This window comes from Muntiacus reevesi, chromosome 1 (genome assembly GCF_963930625.1).
Source record: "Muntiacus reevesi chromosome 1, mMunRee1.1, whole genome shotgun sequence".
NCBI classification, from domain to species: Eukaryota; Metazoa; Chordata; class Mammalia; order Artiodactyla; family Cervidae; genus Muntiacus; species Muntiacus reevesi.
In genome coordinates this window covers 57,611,573-57,634,198 of record NC_089249.1, presented here as the reverse complement: position 1 = coordinate 57,634,198, position 22,626 = coordinate 57,611,573, and the positions used below count along the sequence as shown (strand labels likewise).

General features: G+C 58.6%; 1 protein-coding gene across 1 annotated transcript in view; it reads right to left on the bottom strand.

Annotated features, from left to right (window-relative positions):
• MPPED1 (metallophosphoesterase domain containing 1) overlaps positions 1-4,116 on the bottom strand; it is a 77,232-nt gene extending 73,116 nt beyond the window's left edge. The window contains exon 1 of the mRNA XM_065924184.1: positions 3,911-4,116. The gene's annotated coding sequence lies outside the window, so the exon portion shown is untranslated. The remainder of the gene's footprint in view (positions 1-3,910) is intronic.
• Positions 4,117-22,626: the final 18,510 nt, after the last annotated feature.

The window sequence follows — 22,626 nt, the reverse complement described above, 5'->3', positions numbered from 1 at the left end:
GGACCGACTGCTTTTTCCATGAGCACCGCAGTGCCAAAAGCGCTTCGCTGGGAAGGGGGAGAGGCGGGGTGCGGGGCAGAGCTCACACTTCTCAGGTAGCCATGCAATATATTTTGCAGTCTTGCAGGCTGCGGTGTTGTTGGAAAATGCAGAAGAATGAAATGAAGGGGAAATACGAAGCAGGCATCATGTTCTCCCGAAAGTTATGAAATTAGCACGGGCAATGCCAAAAGTCTTTCCATGTGTATCAGTGCTGAGCCTCAGATCCTTGGAAGGAGGGGATGGAAATGTGAAGCCGTGCAATTGAAGCAAAACTTTCAGGGTTTGGAGTGGGGTGGTGGAGAGAGGGCTCTGGTCAATTCTTGGCACTGAACTCAACGCATATCGAAATCAACCAGGGGGTGACTTTTTGTTTAGGTAACTGCATCTGCCTCTGATGTACAACCAAGGTCTAACATCAAGTTGCCTAAATTCCCACAGAAACCCCCAAATGGTAATTCACAGAATGGTATGGAAAGACCAAAGGACATCTCGAGCCACTACCTGAGTTTAAAATATATAATCCCAATTTGCTAAGACTGTCTTTCATGAGATTGGCCTGCCCCCATCAGCCACAGATACTTTAAATGGAAATAAAGCATAACAGAGTCTTGTCTCATTTGGGGTGGAGGGGGCGGTCAAAATAAAGTAAAGCATTTGTTTTGGTTGCAGAGTGGACAGGTCCAGGGAGAACCACAGCAAATGAAATTAATCAAGGAATTACATATGCCTTCTCTCCAACACCACCTGCCAAAAAGGGGGTCTCTCTTTTTCTCTCTCCCTTAGGGTCGCTTTTGTTTTTTATAATTTTGCCACTTCTTCAGCCCCAGGTCACACAACATCAGTGGCAGTCTGGAGAGGATGCATGCTAGCTGGTGGTCTCATTCCGTGGGGGACATCGACACCCCAGGAAACACGGCTGCGGGGAAGAACTGCCTCCAGGGCGACCCAGCACAGTCTAGACGGTTCTCGCTACGGGACACACACCCCCCCCCCCCCGCCCCGTCTCTTCCCTGCCCACCAAGTGTTGGGCACCTAATCCTACAGGGTAAGACATTTGGCCAGAAGGAAGACCCCAGGATGGCCTGTCTCTCATCTGAGATGCCAGGAACCGTGTGATCAGTGGGCACAGATCAAGCCTGAGATCCCATTCCTGGCCTCCTACACCTGGGGTGTCCCTCTCCCCAGGAATCCCTCACTCCAGAGGTGCAGGCAGACAAAGGTAAACACCAACTGCCAAACGGAGAGATCTCAGAGAGAAGAGTGAAAAAGGGGGGATGCTTGAAAAGACCCCTTTTCTGTTCCTGGCGAGGGAGAGGCGGTGGGAGAGACATGTCGCATTGTCACATTGAAGATTTTTGACAGACAATTCAGCAATAATGCAGAAATTCCACCCTCACGGCAGCTCGCCGACGAAACTTGAAAGGCATTAACTAACCTCCACTAATTGAGTGTTTTTCTGTGCATAATATTTACTTGCTAAAAGTCGTTGCCTGGCCGATTAATTTCCTCTGCCTTGCTATTCGTGATTGGTTCACGGGCCTGAAATTGGAAAAATGAAATCATTTTGATAGATTAAAAGATGATTGCACTTTGGAGAGGGTTTTCTTTCCTCCACTAGTCCGGAACCTGCACCCAGAATGCTGGTTTTTCTCCTTGAGTGCTACCCTTCGGTGAAATCCTGCTACCATCCTTAATTCTTCAAACAAGTGCAGAGAGATGCGTCCTGTGTTAGGTGACAGCTTGCAAGGGAATGTAGCAAGTTCAAGGGAAACCAAATGAATTTAAATTACTTTCATCAGATAAAGATTTAACGGTCTCACCGGTGGACTGGGAAATTTTTAAAAAGCAGGCTTTTCTTGAATGGTTACTATGTGTGTCAGCGCAATCCTGACACAGTTAGGGTCTTATAGAAAGACCCTAAAGCCCTAGTCTCCTACCTCTACTTAGACCTATTTATCCATAAACACAGCCTACAGGGTTAGGGTGTAAGTGTTCGTACGGCAACTGTACCCAAGATATGACATCCCACGGGTAGGTGACAAAATCTGAGCTTATCCACATCAACATCATAGGGATCTACTTCAATCCAGGTCTTCGGAAATTCCTAGGGCTGAGAAATACATATGAAGGCAGCCCCCACATTGAACCACTTCCGAAGACACGATTAAACCACTGTGACTGGATTATCGCCTTTTGACTAGCCATCAGCCAATTAATGGACCTCCACGGAGTGAGCACTCAAATAGATGTAACAATTTCGCAGAAACCCATCTTAAGGAAAAAGGTTTTACAAGTGTTGTGGGGCTGCCACTCGGAAAGCCAATTTGCAAGGAGCCGGGCGTCATGAAGCACAGTTTATTATGCACGACTCTCACACCGCGGTCCCCACAGACACTGTCCCCGTCTCCAGAACGCCTCCCGATCCCCACAGGCTGGCTCGACAGCCCCGGTGTGCTACCCACCCCCAGAGGCCTGCCTCGGCCCAGCCAAATCCACCAGACCCTCCCAAACGGCCTCCCGGTACGCTGGTTCCCATGGGTGGAAGCCTGGCTTCCAACTTGAACGTGGCAGTCAGCCGGTGCCTCTCTGACATCCCCCAAGCATTTTAGGCAAAGTGACAAATTATTTGTGAAGTTGGTGCATTTTTCTGTTGTTGCAAATACCAGTCAGGGTATGGACGATGGTAGTGTCAAACCCCCAGCCCCCAGCCTGGCTGAGCTCTGCTAACAAGTCTCCCACCACCATTCAAGTCCTACAGAGCCAGCTCACCATTCACCAACCAACCCACTTTTGTTCCCTGGTTTAATTTCATAATTGTTTGCCACTTAACAAGCTCTCCTCTGGGCCATTCAATAGGGGCCTTGGAATCGGGGAGGGAGAGGCAACCAAGCCCCCAAGGGATGGGAGAAGCTCAGCCCCCAGCACCCGGGCAAAGACTTCCCAGAGAGGACAGCTAAGTGGCCTTGGGGGCCAGTTTCAGGGTGGGGCCTCCTGATCCCAGCCCCAGGCTCCCAGCCCCAGTGGGGAGGCAATGTAGGAAAGGCAGGGGTCTACAACCCCGAAGCCTGGATACAACAGACTCCTGGAAGATCAGCTCTCAGACCGACCCCCTTCTGTTTGCACCGGGTCAAGGGAGACCCCATGAGAATTCACCTTCCTATGACAAGTCCCAGAAGAAACACACAAGAGGAAGAAGTGCTGCTTAGCCTGAGCAGTCCCTGAAATATTGCCTGCGAGGGCTGGAACCTGCCTGGGTAGCCACCGAATCCCCTGCGACCCGCGCAGAGCAGACAGTAATAAATATGTGCGGAATGAGTGAGTGGATGAATGGATGGATGGGTGGATGGCTGGGTGGGTGGATGGATGGATGAAGTTTCCAGCAATGCCGAGCCAAAGTGGCCACAAGGTCAACATCAGTCCCCGCCTCCTGTGCCCCCCAAGTACCAGCAGGGGCTTCTCTGCGCACAGTAGGCTCTCGGCGTCGAGGGGCTGCTATTGTTATCACCATCTTCATCACTTGCACCCCACCAATGCGCTTCTTCCACCAGCAACTCCGCCAGCAGCCAGCAGCGACCGGCGAGCCGGGGAAAAGTTTCGCTGACCCCTCGGCCCCAGTCGAAGTCCAGCGCTCCGGCCGAGACCCTCCCCGCGGCACCCGCTCGGCCCACAGGGCAGCCGGGGTGCGGGGCCAGGGCGCCGGCACCCGGCGAAGGCAGCCAAAGTAACTTTGCGGGAGCCCCTGCGCCGCGCCGCGGGCGTCACCCCGCGCCCGGAGAGGGTCCCGGCCGCGCCCCCCGCCCGGCCCGGCGTCCGCGCCCCGCGCGCCCCGCGCGCCCCCGGCCCGCGCCCCGCCCGCCCCCGGCCCTACCTGGCCCCGGACTCCTCTTCGGCGGCCGCGGCGGCCGCGAGCAGCAGCGCGCACGGAGGGAGGCAGGGGCCCGGCTCCGGGGAGGGAGGCGCGCAGGGGCGGGGGCTCCTCCGGCGGCGGCCGCCTAGCCGCGCGTCCGAGGCAGCAAGTGGGAGCCAGACTCCTCCTTCGGGGGGCGGGGGGCTCCCCGCCGCCCGCTCCCTCGCCCGCCCGCCCGCCTGCCCGCCGCGCGCCTCCGAGCCCGCCCGGCTCCCCCGCCCGCCGCCGCCCGCCGCCCTCCCCTTCTTCCTCCCCGCCTCCCCCCGCCCCGGCGCCGGGAGGGGCGCGATCGCGCCCTCGGTCCCCGGCCCCACGCGCCCGCCCGCCGGGGCCCCGGCCGAGCCGGCCAGGCCTCGGCCCGCGGCCCCCGCCCGGGCCCGGCGCCGCATCCCGCCGCCCCAGGGGGAAGAGCGGGCCCGGGCGCAGCGAGGAGGAGGGGGCCCGCGCTGCGGAAAAGGGCCGGCGCAGCCCCGCCTCACCCCGCGCCCCTCTCCGACCCGCCCCCCGGCCCCCCGGGACCCGCAGCGCGCGGGGTGGGCGGGGAGCGGGGCGGGGGCGCGCTCACCTCCGGATCCGAGGCCGCCGCGGCGGGTACCGCGAGCTGGGGCGTGCGCGGCTCCTTCCGGGGCGCCGCGGCCCTCCGCCCCCGGCCGGGACCCTCTCCCAGGACCGCGAGGGCACCCCGCCCGGAACCCCTCCTGCCGGTTCTCTGCGAGTCCTCCTCCGCCTCCTTCTCCGATAGATGTGGACCCCCCAGCCCCTAGGCTGCGTAGGCCTGGTCCCACTCCGGCGTCCCCATCTCTTCCCTCTGGGGGTCCCAGGTTCCCGACCCGGGGCACAATGGGTGGCCAGCGGAAATCTAACCCAGAGCCGGCAAGTCATCAGGTCGGGATCTGAGGACCTGGCCCCTGGTTTGAAGAAGGCTCTGAGTCGCTGGGGAGGAAGGAAAGCAGCACGTGGTAGTCCCACCCTGGGGAGATGCACTGGCCCCTTATGACCTCTCACCCCTGCCACGGGTGTAGACTGGTGACCACAGGGCCCAGGTTAGGCTGCGGCCTCCCAGATGGAGAGGTGAGGAGGAGATATACCCCTCAAAGGCCCATCTAAGTCACCCCAACAGAGGTTTGTGGGTCCCCCTCCCCTGGCACACTCACATCGCATTCTGCCTTCATCAGAGCTTCAGACACAATCCCCAAGGACAAGACACCCTGTGGGGGTGTCTCAGGCCTGGCCTGCCCTTGGGGAGAGCCAGTCTGGGGGGCAGGCAGACAGGGGCAGGGCAGGTGAGGGAGGGGAAGTGGGAGCCGCTACCCAGTGGGGCTTCCTGGAGGTGGGCACACCCCAGGGACGTGCGTGTCCTGGAAAGAAGGTATGGAAAAGGCGTTCCAGGCAGGGCCTTGGCATATCTGAGATGGCAGCTTCCTCGGGGCTGGAGAAGGAGGAATTGTAGGCAGGAGGGGGAGGAGAAGGAGCCAGAGCTGAAGGGCTTGGATGCCTGCCTAAGGGGGTAGGCTTTGTCACTGGGAGCCATAGAAGGTCTTTGAGCGGGAGCACCTGACCGGCTTTACCCTCTTAGAGTTTGCTCAGGCAGCCCTGGGCTTCCCAGGCCGCACTAGAGGTAAAGAACCCACCTGCCAAAGCAAGAGACATAAGAGACTTGGGTTCGATCCCTGGGTCGGGAAGATCCCCTGGAGGAGGAAATGGCGACCCACTCCAGTACTCTTGTCTGGAGAATCCCATGGACAGAGGAGCCTGGCGGGGTCACAACGAGTCGGATACGGCTGAAGGGACTCAGCACGCACAGGCAGCCCTGAAGAGGAGGGGGAGAGGCCGGGACCGCAGAGGGAGATGATGGAGGCCTGGGCTGGTCACCCCTCTCCTGTTTCCTTGTCTGTGGACCTCACTGTGCAGTGTCTCTGGGGCAGAGAGTCTGGGCTGGAAACACAAGATGAGCTGGGCAAGCGGGAGGGACACCTGGAACACGTGGTGGGTGGGCACGGAGACGGCAGGGTCTCCTTCGGGGCCAGTCCTGGAAAGCAGGTTCCCCCCAGTGTCCCCCCATGATATTTCTCAGGCCCCCGAGGCCATGCTGACCTTTGCAGATGCCCAGCTCCAGCCGGCCTGGCCCTCTTGAGGGTCGGAGCAGCAAAGCAGGCCCTCCAGGCCAGGCGGAGAGGGGTGAGAGCGTGCCCTGGAAATTTAGGAAAGAGACCCCAGGTTAAAGCACAGGCCTGCTGTCAAGGAGGACATTTGATCATTCCACTGTCAACTCTACAACTCAGGTGGCTAGAGCGTCCACTAGGTTGTCCTATGTTGTCCATAGCATCCTATGTTGTCCTAGGAACTGTGTCTCCCAGGTCTGTGTTGGGTGACCAAGGATGCAGGGGGCATCCATGAAAGGCCAAAAGGGAGACACACATAGGGACCACTCCAGACCAAATGTCGGGTGGTAAGGAGAGATGCCCAGCCTGGGGGATGGTGCCAGGCTTCCTGGAAGAGGGCCTGGAACTGGGCCTGGGAGAAAGGGCAGAGTGTGCACAGGGGAGAGGAGCCTGATGGACGTTCCTGAGAGCGGGAACAGAGGCCCAGGACAAGGAGGGCGAGGAGGTGCGGACCCCTGGAGAGCTCCACAGGCAGGCCTGAATGCCACGCCCAGTGGGTCATGGGTGCCCCTGAAGGCTTCTGAGCGCGAGGTTCCGTGGTGTCCCAGCAGCCGGGACAAGGCCAGTGTCGGGTAAGTGAGTGAATGAATAAGCAGGTGAAGGATGAGGTCTGCCAAACTCAACTCTGCTTACCACACAGAGCCTCCCGGCTCCTGCAGCTCGGCTGCCCAACTCTGGAGCGTGAAGGAGCATCCCGAACTCCGCCGGGCGCATCTTCCTCCCTGCAGGGATGGAGGCTTCCCGAGCACAGGCTCTCCAGGAGTCCAGTGTACCTGCCTGGGAGACAGGACTTGAGCTCAACAGATTCCGCCCATTGTCCTCCAGCCAAGGACAAAGGCACAATTTGTTCATGACCTCGTGAGACCCTGGGGGACATGTGGTTGGGAATTGGTGGAGAATTTTTGGTCTTGGGGCGATAGTAGAGACATTCTGATGACACTCATCCTCCAAGTTCAGCTTCCTCCCTTCCTCTGATCCCACCGGTCCTCCACCGAGCTCCCAGACAGCATCTCTTACCTTCCCGCATTACACATTTATGGAGCACAGACTGTGTGCCCAACACTTACCACTTCCTTCCGGTCAAAGCATAAGCTCCCCACCCTTAAGGGGCCTGCCATACCTGCCACACCCTGTCCCAGGCACTGAGCCCTGAACTTGACCCGCACCTACCCTGGTCCCGGCCGTGCCTGCTGGGGGTAAGGCTGCCTCGGCCCCCGGCACTGCATCCCACGGGCCTGGAGCTCAGTAGGTGCCCAGCGAATGGGCTCTGAAAGACAGAGAACGAGGAGTGAGGGATGGGCAGGGTAGACCCACTCCTAAAAGAGCAACCAATCTGGCAAACGCAGCAGACATTCTGCTTTGGGAAAATTTAATAACACAGTGGCACTTGTTCATGGAGAAACACCACACAAGCCCGCACTGCCAACCAGCCGGGGGATGGCTCGTTCAGCAGGGAAGTCTTCCCCAGGCCCCCTACTATGTGCTGGAAGCCGTAGGGAAAAACAGGAGACGGTAGGCTGTCTGCCCCGCTGGAGAAGCAGGAGGTCAGCAGATGCTCACGACACCAGAGAGGAGAGGGCAGCTGAGAATAGGGCAGCAGGGACGCTTCAGAAAGAGGTGATGTGCAGGACCTCCCTGGTGCTGCAGCGGTGGAGGCTCAACATTTCCAATGTGGGGGGCCCAGTCTCCATCCTAGGTCAAGGAAATAGATCCCGCATGCCACAACTAAGACCCAGCCCAGCCAAATAAATAAATATTTAATACATATATTAAAAAAAAAAAAAAAAAAAGAGGTGATAGGCATGTTTCCAAGGAAGACAGCTTTGCTATGAGGATAAATGGGACAAAGACAATCCAGCAGAAGGACCAGCCATGCCAAGCCTTAGAGTCTCCAAAGAGCATGGGAGTGATATCTGCTGGCCAAGAAATTCACCTTTCCAGGAAGGTGTCCTGGGGCAATAACTATAATAGCCCCCAATCCAAAACAAGCCAGATGCCTGGCCAGAGGGGATCGGTTTTATGGCATGTCCAGGGAATATTAAATAGGGAGATCCCATTGCCCGCATGTGGTGTGGCAGGAATGTGTCTGTGGTCATCACACATCCCATGGACAAGGGAAGCAGGCCTCTGACTCTGGGTTTTGAAAAACGAAAGATAGGAGGGAAAAAAAGAGCTCAGTAGTATTGTAGAGTCACAAGTCAACCCTGGGGATAAGATGATGGGTGACTTGTAACTCCATTTACGGGATCTTTATGTTGTCTCAAACACTTCTAACATCATCAGAGTGTCATGAGGGGTGGAGAGAGGGGCGTCCAGGCAGGGGAGTGAGCAGAGTGGAGGGGGTGTGCATGTAGGGCAGGGGCTGGGGTGAGCTGGAGGCGTGGCAAGGCCCGGGCCCTGGAAGACCCCAGTGCCTTGTTGACAGAGCAGATCCCGCATGGTGCCTGGCTCAGAGCCAGCCTGTATGATACAGTCATTATTCAGCAGATGTTCAGTGGGCCCCTGTGGCATGCCAGGAGCTGGGTCATGCCCTGGGACTCACCCCAGGATTTTAGGGGAGGTGGGAGTCAGCATGGGCTAGAGGGATTGAGAGAGGCTCCCTGGAGGAGGTGACCCAAGCTAGGGCTCTAAGGATGAAGCCTGACTCTACATCCCCACTTCTGCCTTGTTCCGCTGCTCCAAGGTTTCCGCCTACTGGCTCACCTGAAGGCAGGTCAGTTTCAATTCCAGCCATCTGAAGTGGGCCTTCCCTGGGTCTTCCCCTCAGCCCAGAGCCCCAGGTGGGAAAGCCACACCCTGTCGGGAGCCCCCAGGCCCTGCCCACCTCTGATTAGGCTCAGTTATAGCCTATGAGGACTGCCCCAACTACAGAACCACTGGTTCAAGTCCAGCCTCTGCCACTTACAACTTATGACTCTGAACCTCAGTCTCTTCCTTTTTTCCTATCATGAAGCCAGTACAGTGATTTCTAACTCAAGGGCAGTGCAACTAGAGGGCCCAGTGCCCCAGCGGCTCTCAGCGAGTGGAGGTTGTTAACACTGTCACATTCTTGATACCAATTCTAGGGGTCTGGATTTTAACCTAGTTCTGCCACCAACTAGCTTGGGCCCTCAGGACATCCTCGTGGTTCTCTGAGCCTCAGTTTTCTCAGCCTGAGGATAAAAGTGATGTCCCAGCTCGCTCCTGGGCTTGCTCAAAGGTGAATGTCAAGATGTGGGAAGACCCCTCAGCTCTCTCCTGCCCTGAGGTGAGGCTCTCACCAGGCTGTGGTCCAGATGAGTCCTCCACCCTTTTCTGGGGGTGCTCCCCCATATGACCCTTGGGTCATCGCCCAGAAAGCCAGGAGCAGGGAAGTTGTTATTTCTGTTGTTTAGTAGCTAAGTCACATCCAATTTTTGCAACCCCATGGACTGCAGCAGGCCAGGCTCCTCTGTCCTCTACTATCTCTCGAAGTTTGCTCAAATTCATGTCCATTGAGTCGGTGATGCTATCCAACCATCTCATCCTCCACGAAGAGCTGACTCATTGGAAAAGACCCTGATGCTGCGGAAGACTGAAAGCAAAAGGAGAAGGGGGCTGCAGAGAAGGGTGCCTTGTATGAAGCGAGCTCCAGACACCTGACTGATCATTCCACTGGGGTCTGCCCCTGGCAGATGGGCCTGGAGGGTGAGGCGTTTGTCACTGGACAGCAGGCCCAAGACATGCTTCAGGAATGATGTTCCCTGGCCCAAGCGATGCTGCTCCAGGATTGGAGTCACCAGCAGCTGGACAGAGGCCAAGCCCAGGGAGGCCATCCACCTCCCTGCCGGCTGCAGGAGCAGGAGGGTGCCCAGCCCACAGGCCTCCTGAGGGTGGGTTCAGCTCCTGGTGCCACTCTGGGTCACCACTAAGGTGGGTGGCCTAGGTTCCCAGCACCCTTGGCCCCGCCCCTCACTTGCTGCATGTAAGTCCTTTAGTGTTTCTATAGAATTTTTCCAGATTGCTTAGAGCTGGCTTATTTCTCACCATAGCCTGACTGGAACCTCAGGTAGGGGCAAGTGTCCCCGCGAAGGGAGACCAGAAGGCCCATTTTACAGATGAAGAAACTGAGGTTCCAAAAGATTATTTGAGACCTGTCCAGCTAGTATGTGGCAAAGTGGGAACTGCAAGGCCTATCTTCAAACTCCAGGACACCTGTTCTCCCATTCACCCATCCTGCTCCCCGCCAGGTGCCAGGCCAGCTCCTTCCAACCCCACCAGAGGCCCCCAACACATCAAGGGACCATCCCAGCCCTGCCAGCTGTTGCCGAGCTCTGCTGAGCTGTCCAGGGTCCTGGCCATGCCCAGTCCGGCCCTGCAGACTTCTCCGGTCCTTCCCAGATGGCTATCTCTTCTGACCTCCTAGACAGTGAAGAAGTGGGTGGAGCTGGCCCCACCCAGCACTCCTGTTCTTGCTTTGTCTGCACTGCCTGGGGGCCCTTGAATACCACACTTCAACCCTAAAGCCTCGGTTTCCTTTTCTGAAAAATGGGTGCAACAGAGGTCAGACCAGTGGGTAGTTCATATTCAATAATCTTTCATAGATATCCTAGCCACCTCCTCAGGGCCAGGCAAAGCCAGAGACTTAGAGGGACTCAGAGGTGACCCCACCCCTGAGTAAGGGACCCAAAGGGTGTGGGGCCTGGAAACTAACAATGGCCATGCACGGCTAGGCACAGGGGGGGCCTCACAGGGGACCTCTCACCCATCCTGGGGACAGATGAAGGGGAGATGCTCAGACAGTGCCTGGTGCCAAGGGCAGAGGAAGGGGCCTTTGGGGGGAGGGGCCAAGCAAGCAAAGATCTAGAGGCAGGAACCAAAGGGAACCCTGGGGTGACGGAGGGAGGGTGTCAGAGAGAGGAGCGGGCAGGGGTTCACCCCTCCCAGCACCCCTGTGGCCGCAGAGTAGAGTCCAGGGAAGTGCGGGCAGAGCCTGGTCCGATGGCTCTGCCGTGGATGAGGGAAGAGGGGACACAGGGAGGGTGAAGAGGGGCCCCGGAGATGAAATGCCCAGGGCTCCCTGACGTACAGGCCTGAGGAGGTAAATCCCAGGCACTTGACTTGGGTCTCCTCCATCGATCCTGGCAACCTGTGCACCAGCTCCAGACAGACTCAGTGGCCGCAGTGGGAGGAACCGAGACGCAGCGGGCTCCACGGGCTGCCCTGCCGACATCCCCCTCCAGCTGAGCTTCCAGTCTCCGCAGCATCCCCGGGTCGTGCATCCTCGTCCAGAAAGCAGGTGGAAGTACCGGGTGCCTCCTGGGCTCATGGAGGAGCCGGTGCAGCCCAGACTGCGCTCCGTCCTTGGCAGAGCTCAGCTCCACGGCTCCACACCTCTCCGGGCGGCTCTGGCACCGGCCATATGCCCTGCGTCTTCCCTTCCCTGGGTTGACCGTCTAGGAGCTGCTCCGCCCCCTACCAAAAGCAGCCTGGGTTTGCGGGCGCCAGGACGGGGGACCCCATCCTCACAAGAGCCCCAGGGCCCCGGTGCCACAGCCAGTAGTGGGAGCCCCGGATTTAAGTCGTTGAGCCGAGTCAATGGCGGGGCCAGAGCCAAACCTGAAGAAAGAAGGGAGGAAGTGGGGTTTTGCTCCCGCGACCCAGGAAAGGATCAGGGGAGCGAGGTCCTGCCAGACCCAGCCCTATGCCTCCCCCACCCCCACCGGGAGGCCAGGATGCTCAGGACAGACCCAGGCCTGGTCCTAGCACAGGAGTCCCGGCCGGGACCAAGCAGGGCAGGCGGGTCCAGACCCTAGAAGGAATGCCCCGGGGGGACAGACAGCTGGGAGGGGAGGGCACCCGCCACCAGTTCAGAGCGGGCACCCCCATCAAAGGCAGCAGGATCCGAAACCTGGGCACCCCCGAGCCCACCTTCTGTCCGTCTCTCCTGCCTCTGCTGGCTCCCCCAGTCCCATCTGGCTGCCTCCCGAATCTAAGCCCCATCCTCGTGGCCTTCCCTGAGCCCTGCCCCCACGGTGCTGTCAGGGCCCCCCTCCCCTGACTGGGAGCCTCCAGGGCCCCCCACTGCTCCTGTCTGCCTCCTGTGGAGGACGGGGTGGGGGAGCTCAGCCCCTCCGGCTCAGGAGGGACTTTCCCAGGCAGCCTGCCCCTCCCGGGCCCACCATGGGGCTGTACCCGCTCTGCCCCCACCTCGGCCCATGGCCAGCAACGGGGTCCAGGCTCCATCGGAGGGGGGACCGAGAGTTAAGCAGCACGTGGGGCTGGAGCTTCGGGCCAACATCCCCAGGCCCCGCCCCGCTTCTCTCCGGGCACCTCCCACCTTCAGGACGCAGTGCTGGTGGGGCGAGCAGGGTCCGAGGGGTCGCACGGTTGTGGACCTGCCCCTGGGGTCTCAGGGCAGGGTGCTGGGCCTGGTGCCTCACCCGTGAAACCTGTGAAACATACCTGCCGCGCTAGGTCGGGCCAATCACGTGGGGTGAGGACCATGAACGCCCTAGTGCTGGCCGAGACTCAGCAAGTGCCCATCAGTGACAGCGCCCGGAAGACCTCTTCCGGCCTCTCCTTGAGCACTGGTGTCTCCGTCTGCTGCCGGATCCCGGCTCCACTCCCCCCAGCCGGCAGGTCCTCAGTAGACACCAGATCTATCAGACGGAGGAGCCCCAGGGAGCCCCCTCACCTTTGTTGATGCCTGAAGTCCCCCCACTGGGGGGACTTGCTCTTCTTGGTGAAAGGCAGAGAGTCCCAGGGAGGCATCGCAGTGGGGTCAGGAGTGCCAGCCTCCTATGCCGATGCCCCCCCACAGTGCCCTCCTTTGGGGAGGAAGCCCCCTGCCCTGCATCCTGCAAGGACCCTCACACCTCTGCTTGTCTGTCCCCCATGCCTATCCCACCCCACTTCCCCAGGGACCTGTTCCACGTCTGGGGTCTTATCTGTCAGAAGGTTCTACCTTCTGTGGAGCTTGTTGCTTCTCCCCCACACCCCGATTCCCACCCACCTGCAGGATTGCACCCCCAGCTTCCCTCCTCCAGGGTGGCCTTGAGAAGCCTTGGGGCCATCAGCAGAAAGCTCCCTGAGTCACAGCCACGTCCTGCAGCGACCCCTCCCTCGGCTAACCTGGCCACACCCCATCCCTGCCCATCTTCACCCTCTCTGGATGAGTCTCTCTTCCCACAAGACTGGCACTGACACCAAATGCAGCTCCTAGGTGGGGGCTGGCAGGGAGAAAGAGGCCCTCAGAGCACTACGGTGCTGCAGCCACGGCAGTCACTCACACTCTAGTCTGAATTAACAGAGCCATCAAAACTGGGAGGGATGTCTGTGCCTTTCTATCACAACCTCACCCTACTGCCGTGCCATATAAGGAGAAGACGAGGACCAGACTGAGACAGAACTGAAAGAGCAGCGACAGCCTGTCCTCTGCTGAGGGTGAAGGACGAATACTCGCTGAAAAGGAGCGCGGAGGAGTGGAGAGGAGGGAGCTGAAAACGGACTTCCGTGATTTCTCTACCCATTGATTTCTCTATCAACGGACATGAGCTTGGGTAAACTCTGGGAGTTGGTGATGGACAGGGAGGCCTGGCATGCTGCAGTCCATGGGGTCGCAAAGAGTCAGACACCACTGGGCGACTGAACTGAACCATCCAGGATAGTCGATGCCAGAGGCCACGGGGCTGCTGACAAATCTCACTGCTCCAGTCCATCAGGACGGTCACCTTGTCTTACCTCATTTTACAGTGAGGTCGGAGCTGTTGGGTGACCCGCCCAATAGGTACCCAGGACCTGTCTAGATCTTCACGGCCTCACCCTCCACGTGCTTCCATCCGTGACGATGCTCTGCAGACAGCCGAGGGGAAGAGAAAGACGGGTGCCCCAGGCCCCCACCCCAGTGGAGCCTCGCCCATTCCCTCCTGACTCCCATCCCCAGGCTCCCTGACTCCACCCTGCTCCTTCTGCCCTTCACAGAGACGAGACAAACTGCCGCATCTGAGCACACACATCATGACTTTACTCCCAACGATCGCCTGAACAGGTGGCGCTATCATTTCCAGATAACAGGCACTGGGGCTGAGTCACACCTTGAGTCCTTGCGTGGGCTGGAGTGATACCAGTCCCAGCAGCGTTCCATGCCTGGCCGCCGGCTCTCTGCTGCCGCCTGGGCAAAAGGGACGGCACAGAAATGACTCAAGCCCTCCCCTTCCATCGTGTGCTCTGAGCAGACATCACTAATCAGTGACCGTGTTCTTTCCCGTGAGCCAGAATGCTAGCACAGGGCCCCAGGCAGTCCCTGGGAAGGGCTGGCCCTACAGACATCATCTGCCTGCCTCTCCCCAAGAACCTGCTGGGCTGTGACCTGCCCACAGCCTCAGTCGGCAGGTCCGCCCTGCCCTGAACAACGGAGGTGGTCACCTCCTTGCAGGCTGGGGTCTGGAGCTGCACCCAGACTCACCATGATCCAGCAGAGCTCCCCCACACTCCACCATGCCCTCTCCCCAGAGACCTGGCCCCTCCTCACAGCTCTCTGGAGCCTCTACCCACCCACCCCACCCCCCAGAAGATGGCCAGCCTTCATACTCTACTCAGCCCCAGAACCCCCACCACCACCGTTGGCCTAAACCCAAAGCTGAAGCCCTTCCTGAATCCCCCCTCCGGGGCTGCCCCTCCAGTTCTGCCTCACTCAGGGACCCCTCTAGCCAGTACTGCCTTTTCTGCATCTTCAGGCACCCCAGTGGACCAGCACCTTACCACCTGCATTTATATCTTTTCAAGTCTCCTGACCTAAGAAACAAGACCTCTGTCCCTCTGTCATCACCGCCCAGCTACTGCTCTTTTTCCTCTTCTCAGCCAAGTTTCCTGGAAAAGGGCCCCCTACCCATGCCGTCTCTGTTTCCCTGCCTCCTGGCCCTCTCCTCAGGCCAGGCAGGGTGTCCACCACCATTCTGCTCATCGCTAGCCATCTGGGCCTTTTCCCCTGCTCTCAATCTATAACCAACCTAGATAGCATATTAAAAAGCAGAGACATTACTTTGCCAACAAAGATCCATCTAGTCAAAGCGATGGTTTTTCCAGTAGTCATGCATGGATGTGAGAGTTGGACTGTAAAGAAAGCTGAGCGCCAAAGAATTGATGCTTTTGAACTGTGGTGTTGGAGAAGACTCTTGAGTCCCTTGGACTGCAAGGAGATCCAATCAGTCCATCCTAAAGGAGATTAGTCTTGCATATTCATTGGAAGGCCTGATGCTGAAGCTGAAATTCCAATACTTTGGCCACCTGATGTGAAGCACTGACTCATTAGAAAAGACCCTGATGCTGAGAAAGATTGAAGGTGGGAGGAGAAGGGGATGACAGAGGCTGAGATGGTTGGATGGCATCACCAACTCAATGGACATGAGTCTGAGTAAGCTCCAGGAGTTGGTGATGGACAGGGAGGCCTGTCCAGGGAGGACCCCATGTAGTCCACGGGGTTGCAAAGAGTCGGACACGACTGAGCGACTGAACTGAACAGGACAGAGTCCAGCCTCCTGGCTGTGGCCTTCGAGTCTGCCTTTCCCGATCCTGGGGACATTTCTAGTCTTGTTCCTTGCCCCATTCCACCCTATTCTCCAAATGCATCTGCCAACTTCCTTCTCATTGGTTCTGAGATTCCATGCTAGCTCAGTCCTCTCCCCCTGGTTAAGAAAAAGAAAAAAACACCAACAGAACATTGTAAAGTGATTATCCTCCAATTAAAAATAAATAAATATTTTAAAAACCTGCCACAAAGCTATTGCTTATCCAGAACTGCTATGTGCCAGGCATTGTGCTAAGAGTGCAATATTCAGTCCTATCCTGTAATGTCAATTCATTAATTCAAAAAATATTTATTGAGCACCTACTTTGTGCCACACCCTTCGGTAAACAGAAGGATTTAGCAGTGAACTGTGATGTGGATATTGTTGTTCTGGCTGAACAGGTGCAGAAGCTGAGGTTCAGAGAGGTTACGTGACCCACTGGGGCTCACACCCTGAGACCCCCTGTGTGGTCTCTGGCGTGGATGCCAGGCCAGCAGGGTGGGAAGCCAGCCCCAGCCCGCAGCTACAGGAGGCGGGGAGGGGTCCTCGCTCGGGGCAGGGGTGGTCCAGCCCTCCCCATCACAGATCAGGACGCTGAGGCTGGGAATCCACCCGGTCTCCCCTGGAACTGTCTAAGTCAAATCAGCCCATCAGGGTGACCATCCGAAGTCTGGACAAGGTTCTTCCCTCTGCAGGGCTGCTCTCCGTTCAGCCCCTGACCAGCCCCTCGGAGTTCAGCCAGGGCGGCTTTTGCTCAGAGGAGAGTCCTGACCTTCACTCGGGTCCAAGCCCCCCCGCTAAGTGCTCACAACACTCACCCCAAATGCCAGCCAACGTCCAGCTGGATAGGCCCTGATGGCTAAGGAAGCCTAGGATTGGGAGATGGGGCCTCATTGGCTCCCTGCTTCTCCTCATGGACACGTGGCGGGCCCTTCAGGACAGCTGTGTGGGGCTCCTGGAGGCAGGACCACCATCCCCATCCTGACTCTGCCCCCAGAGGAAACAGCTGCGGGCTGGGCAGGCGGACCCCTGATTTCAGGGAGACACCAGTGGTCTCAGGAAACCATCCCCTGCCTTTGCCTTCAAATGAGGATGAGAGACCCCAGCCCTGGCTTCAGGATCGCCTCTGCGGAGACCCTCCGCATTCTCTGAGCCTTCGTGTCCCCGTCTGCCAATCCGATTCTGCCTCTTCCGGGCAGCCTGCTGACAGGTGGAAGGAGGTGAGGGGGCCAGCCGCACCCTTCCCCCGTCCCCCTGATGCCCTCTTTTCAGAGACTTTCCAAGCGGCAGGAAGGCCCCTGGAGAAAGGCCAAGGCAGCCCCGTCTGCCTGACCACAGTGCCTTCTCTACGTCTCCCTGGTGAGCCCAGGAAAAGCCCCATCCGCCACCGCCCCTGCCCTCAGCAGGAGGCCTCAGAGGTGAGGGCGGCCCCCGTGAAGGGGGGCCTGGTGGACGCCCGCCCGGTCGGTCACCTGTGTCTGGGCTTCAGGGAGTAGCTGCCGCACCCCGGCACGTCAGGAAGGAGGCCTGAGGACGGGCGGGCTCCCAGATCGGGGGCCAGTCCAGAGGTGCCGTGGCTTTCCGACGCCAGCACAGGCTCTGGAGCTTGGTGGGGCTCGGTTCAAATCCTGGCCCTACCACGTGACCTTGGGTAGGTCTGGACCCCACATCAGAGCCTTTGTTTCCTAGTCTGTAAAATGGGCTTTATGCGCCATCTCCCGGGGCTACTGTAAGGCTTGATTTGTGTTAATACTTCAAACAGGCATCTGGCGCAGAGAGAGAAGAGTTCTGCTTAGGTTGGATGTTGGACCAAAAAGAACCAGACAAAGAGAGGGGCTTCCCTGGTGGTCCAGGGATTAAGGATCTGCCTTGGAGTACAAGGGACACGGGTTTGATCCCTGGTCTAGGAAGATCCCACATGTTGTGGGGCCACCAAGCCCATGGGCCACCCCTATGGAGCCCCTGTGTCTCAACTACTGACGCCCGTGAGCCTGGAGACTGTGCTCTGTAGCAAGAGAAGCCCGTGGATCACGACGAAGAGCAGCCTCCACTGCCTGTAACTAGAGAAAGCCCAAAGACCCAGCAGCTACGAAGACCCAGCGCAGCCACATAAATAAATCAGCATAAAAGAAAAAAAAGGAACCAGCCAAAGAAATCAAGACGGAACCAGTGTGGGATCTGCCCCTGGGTAGCTGGTAGCAGACAGCAGACTGCAGCTCGAATGCTCCAATACAACAGGAGTGCTGTGGGACCTCTCGGGCCCCAGTGCCTCCCTTAAATATGATCCCGTCCTTTCCGCCTGCCTGCCTCCGCCTGCGCCCTCGCCTGGTGTGGTCTGGGTCCGACCTTCTAGGTCCATACCTGCACCCTCTGGCCTGACTTGTTTCAATCAGCTGGAGCTTGTCACATTGCCTCAGCTGACCTCCTTTCTTTAACAGTGAAGGTAAGTACAGCTGGGGCTTCCCCCGTGGCCCAGTGATAAAGAATCTGCCCACAACGCAGGAGCCCCAGGAGATGCAGGTTCGATCCCTGTGGGGAAGATCCCCTGGAGGAGGGCATGGTCACCCACTCCAGTATGCTCGCCTGGAGAATCCCCATGGACAGAGGGGCCTGGCAGGTACAGTCCACGGGGTCGCAAAGGGTCGGACACGGCTGAAGCGACGTAGCAGGCATGCGTGCACAGGTACAGCTCCGACGGCCCTCCACTTTTATAATGTTATCTCTTTATTTTTGGCCGCACTGGGTCTTCGCCGCTTCACTCAAGCCCTCTCTCGTACCAGGGAGTGGAGGCCACGCTTTGCTGCGGTCCACGGGCTTCTCCGGGCGGGGGCGTCTCTTGTTGCAGAGCGCAAGCTCTGGGCACGTGGGCTTCCATAGCTGGGCCCCCCACCCCGGCCTGGGCTCTGGAGCGCAGGCGCGGTAGTCGGGGCTCGCGGGCTCTGGAGCGCAGGCGCAGTAGTTGGGGCTCGCGGGATTACTTGCTGGGAGCACGTGTGATCTTCCCGGATCAGGGATCGAACCCGTGTCTCCTGCGCTGGCAGGTGGATTCTTCACCACTGAGACAAAAGGGAAGCCCCCGTTTGCCCCTTGGAAGCTTGTGATCTAAATACCCGGCCGCTCACGGATCCAGGAGGCCCTTGGGAGCCGAGTGGACTTGCCCACCTCTCTCGCCCGGCACCGAGGGAGGGCGGGCAGGACCGGGCAGCCTCGAGCAGGAAACTGGGTGTTTACATGGCAAACAGGCTGAGAGGAGACTGTGGGGCATCAGAGGGGCAGACGCCCTGGGGCCAGCTGCGTGTCTGGCTCTGATGCCCCCAGCAGCCCAGGGCTGACATAGCCACGCTCCTCTTCCCCCGCTGCTGCATGCGCCGTGTGTGGGTGGAGCACACACGTCTCCACATTGCTGGGGAAGCAGTCCACGCGGGCTCCAGCGACCTGGTGAGCGGGTTGGTGGAGACGCGCGGCCAGGCCCCCGCGCCCAGCCCTGCCCCAGCCTCATCAGCTCCTACTGCCCTTGTCTGGCGTGGCCTCCTCCTGGCAGCATCTCCCCCAGCAAACATTGCCCTGTCCCTCATCCCTTTAACAAGCAGCCCTTGGGCCAAGCCGTGTGCTCAAGCCGGGTTCCTTCCCAGGGGGAAGCAGAAGCTGAGAGAAGGGGCGGGGAGCCCCTTGGCTCAGATCCCTCCTACCCCCCAAACCCCCGGCCCTGGCGCTCACCAGCTGGGGGACCTCGCCCAAGTCGCTGCACTGCTCGGGTCTCCTCTTTTCTATACCACGGGGTGAGGTTACTCTTAACTGCCACCTCGTAGCGCCATCCTAGGTATTCAATAAGCCAGGGCAGGTAAAGTGTTTAGAAAATGCCTGCCTTGGCATGAACTCAGCAGATGCCACTGCCAACAGCAGACCTTCTGGGGGAAAAGTTCTGTCGTGTAGCACTGGCTGATTTCCACCGTGCAAATGGGGACCTCCCGGTAAAGAACCCGCCTGCCAAAGCAGGAGACGTAAGAGCTGCGGGTTCGATCCATCCCTGGGTTGTGAAGATGCTCTGGAGGAGGAAATGGCAACCCTCTCCAGTATTCTGGCTGGGAGAATCCCATGGACAGAGGAGCCTGGTGGCTTACGGCCCTTGGGGTCACAAAGAGTCGGACACGACTGAAGCGACTTAGCACGCATGCGTGGTGTAACTCCTTGCACAGCGGTTCATCTCAAGCTGCCGACCCACACACCCAGGTGGGAGCAGCTGTGTGCATACACCCCGCTGGGAGCTGATGAGAACCACCCCCGTCACACCACAGCCCCCCTTGTCTGCTCCGTCACCCGCGTCCCTCGTACCACACCAGCCGTTTGCTGACCTCTATACATACCAGGCGTGTTCCTGCCCCGGAGACTTTGCACTTGTTGTTGTATCCTCTGCCTGGAACACACCTCCCTCCAGCTGCGGCGTGGCTGGCCAGGTCTCGCTTTCCAAGTCTCAGCTCGAACATCACCTCCTCCAGGAAGCCCGCCCTGTCTGCCTGGGCGCTCTTGCCCCCTCTGTCTCACCCGCACACTCCTACCTGTCTACAGCTTCCTGCTGTTTTAGTTCCCTCGTGGCACTTGGCTCTGTTGGGAAGTTTGGCACACCTGCACGTATCACGCACACTTATCTAGTGGCTGCCTCCCCTGCCGGGGTTCGCCGTCAGAGCCAGACCTTGTCGGCTGGGTCTCTGGGGGTTTAGCACGTAGTAGGTGCTCAGACAATATGAACATGAGTGAATGACCAAGTGTGGGATGGAGGAACCATGAACCTACCTGGCCTGGTGCTCCTGGGCCCTGCCTGGCCCCTGCGCCCGACCCCTCCCCTGCCCCCTGCCTGGGCAGCAGCTCTAATTGACGGAGGCCCCTTGACGGCGCCCCATTGCGGGACCTGTAATTGCCGGCTCCTGCCTCTTTCCCCCAGCCCTGTCTCCCTCTTCAGCAGAAAGACAGACGCCGGCCCTTTGTGCGGCTCCTGTTGACACAGGGATGACCTCACCGGGGGCCTCCTGAGAGGGGGCCCGGGGGGAAGGGAGGGGGTGGGAATGGAGGGGGGTGCAGGAGGGAGTTGGGGGGTGGGGGCTGGCCGAGCCCAGGTTGGGAAAGCCTGGAGGCTGTGGCCTGGGACAAAGGGCGGGAGGGGAGTGAAGCGCTTCCCGGGAAAGACAAGGGCGCTTTCATCAGGGGGAATAATTGTGAGGGGTGGGGGGCGTTTAATCCGTAAGAAAGGATCCCAGGGAAAGACTGGGCCGGGAGGCCGCGTGCCCGAGGGGGGCTCTGGAGACACAGTGAGACAGACGAACAGACCCGGGCCTGCAGCCTGCTCATGGAGCAGCCTGGGCCCGGGGGGCCTCTCCCCCTGGGGCTGTGTCTCCAGGTACGAGGTGGACAGACGGTGATGTCCTGCGTGGGGTTTTACGGGCCTGTATTGGACGCCAGCTGTCAGGTGCCGGCGTATACAGTAAGTGCTCAATAAGCAGTCATGTCTCCCCGCCCACTTTCCTGGACTCTCCTCATTCCTCAGCCTCCCATCACCCGGACTCAACTGACCGCCCCCCACTTCCCCGCCGCCCAGCTGCCTGCCCCAGGGCCGAGCGAGCCGGGCCAGGTCCCCAGCACAGCTCCAGCTCCGGCTCCTGAGCTCAGAACCCGGAGGGCCCCGGGGAACCTCTGTCCTCACAGGGGAGCCCAGGGCAGGCCCGCCGGGTCCTCTCGCCCAGACCTCTGCCCCAGGCCATTGTCATCACGCCGGCCCTGCGCACGCTGCATCGTCACCCTGCCTGACGGCCCCTGGCAAAGGACCACCTGCCCCACGGGGCGTGGAAGCCCCAGCTGTGCACCCTTCATCCCAGGGGAGGGGGACAGTGATGGGGGGCTGGGACCCCCAAAGAGGGGCCCCCACCTGCTGGGGGAACAGTGTGGCACTCCCTGGGGGCAGAGTGTGACGCCTGGCCCAGCCTTCTGACCTCTTGTTATGAATGACAAGCATTCTCATCAGGATTCGATCAGCACTGTATCATTTTCATCAGGATTCGATCAGCACTGTATCATTTTCAAGATTGAAGCTCCTTCCTTTGGTTTAGTTTCTTGGCCAGTCTTCTACAGCGTGAGGTTAACTTGCTTCTAGTTTGTTTACTTTTTTAAAGTCTGTCTTGAATTTGTTACAATACTGCTTCTGTTGTTGATGTTCTAGCTTTTTGGCCTTGAGGCAAGTGGCATCTTACTTCCCCAATCAGGGATTGAACTCTCACCTCTTGTGTTGGAAGTTGAGGTCTTAACCACTGGACCGCCTGGGAAATCCCCTAGTTTATTATTTTTATTTTCATTTTAATGAACTCATATTCACGGGGATCCGTATTTTCCCATACAACCTTTGCCCTGACGATGTCATTTTCCCAACAGTTTTCCAGCCGTGTCACATTTTGCCCATCATAGCTTCTGCCACACTGTGGGTTTCCTCTGGTGACAGTTTTTTTCCCACCAAGCTCAATATTTCAAAGACCTAGGTTGCAAGTTCTAAATTTGGTTGAAAAGGTTTGATTTTTCTATCAAACCCTAAATCAATAAGCTTTCCTGGGTGGGGTTTAATTTGGGCTTGGTTATTCTCCCAGTGGCTCAGATGGTAAAGAATCTGCCTGCCATACAGGAGACATGGGTTCAATCCCTGGGTCAGGCTGGAAGATGCCCTGGAGAAAGGGCATGACAACCCTCTCCAGTATTCTGGCCTGGAGAATCCCATGGACCGAGGAGCCTGGCGGGCTACAGTCCATGGGGTTGCAAAGAGTCGGACATGTCTGAGCGACTAATACACACACACATATTCTCCTAGTGAGATTTCTCCTGCACTGCGTAAAGTGCTCAGGGTGTGTGCTGACTCCTGGCAGGAAAAAACTTTAGAGGTTGGGGTACATGTAGGGTTGAAATGCCTGGAGGGTAGGGAACAAAGTGCCCTATTCCTGAAGGTGGCCTAGGT